General features: G+C 35.2%; 1 non-coding gene across 1 annotated transcript; it reads left to right on the forward strand.

Annotated features, from left to right (window-relative positions):
- Positions 1 to 392: 392 nt before the first annotated feature.
- LOC118720314 lies at positions 393 to 499 on the forward strand. Its single transcript, XR_004988408.1, has one exon. It is a non-coding gene; the product is annotated as a U6 spliceosomal RNA (small nuclear RNA).
- Positions 500 to 1,238: the final 739 nt, after the last annotated feature.

A 1,238-nucleotide genomic window follows, 5' to 3' on the forward strand; every position in this document is an offset into this window, starting at 1 on the left:
AAGAAGGCCACTTCATAATCCAACATGGATCAATACAACAAGTGGTTATAACTCTGGTAAACATATATTCACCAAATATAGGAACATGTAAATACAAAGAAATACTTCTGGAGAATATCAAAGGAGAGATTGACAGCAATACAATCATAGTATGGGGACTTAAGGCCCCAATTGACACCAGTGGATAAATATTCTAGACCAAAAAAAAAAAAATCAACAAGGAAACAGCAGTACTAAATTATACTTTAGAACAGGTGGAACTACTGATATTGTCAGAACAGTCCAACCCAAATCTACAGAATATGTATTCTTCTCAAGTGCACATGAGACATTTTCAAATATAGACCACTTGTTCTCAAAGAGATTCTGAATACTTCAAAAAACATATTTAGGTGTTTGCTTTAGTGACACATATGCTAACATTAGAACAATATAGAGAAATCTGGCAAGGGTCCTGTGAAAAGATAAAATGCAAATTTGTAAAGCATTCCATATATTTTAAATGTTTTTATTGATTTCAGAAAGGAAAGAAGAAATAGAAACATGAATGATAAGAGAGAATCATTGAGCAGATGCCTCCTGCATGCCCTCTACTGGGGATTGAGCCTGCAACCCAGGCATGTGCCCTGACGGTGAAATAGAAGGCCTCCTGGTACATGGGTTGGCACTCAACCACTGAGCCACACCAGCTAGGTGCATTCCATATTCTTTCCATGACGGTTGTGTACAACAATGAGCATGGGCTTAGTGTCACTAAGCTGTATACTAAAATGGTTAAAATGGCAAATTTTATGCTATGCATATTTTATCACAACAAAAGGAAACATGTTTGGTCAAGTCAGCAATCACCTACAATCAAAACTGATAACAAGAATATAAAAGAAGAAAAAGATAATTAGCTTCTAATATACTGCCAAGTTAGTGAGTTTTTTTTTTCTTCCACAGTTGTTCATAGAAAATATTTAAGTTTCAGTTCAAACATGTTAACCAAATTTTGTCTGTGTCTATGAGTTTTTGTTTTTCCTGTTTGTTCATTCATTGCTTTCGGATTTATGTCCCAAATATGAGTGAAATTATAGGTTTCTTAACTTTTTCTGTCTGTCTGTATGGTGGTTACCAGAGGAATTAAGTATACAAAGTAATGGCCATCTTGTGGTGGCCATCTTTTGTCCATATGGTGTGGGGGTAGTAAAAGGTAATGGGGCCAATTATATGGTGTCAGAATATGATTTGACTTT

Source organism: Pipistrellus kuhlii, unplaced genomic scaffold, assembly GCF_014108245.1.
Source record: "Pipistrellus kuhlii isolate mPipKuh1 unplaced genomic scaffold, mPipKuh1.p scaffold_m20_p_16, whole genome shotgun sequence".
In the NCBI taxonomy this organism is placed as follows: Eukaryota; Metazoa; Chordata; class Mammalia; order Chiroptera; family Vespertilionidae; genus Pipistrellus; species Pipistrellus kuhlii.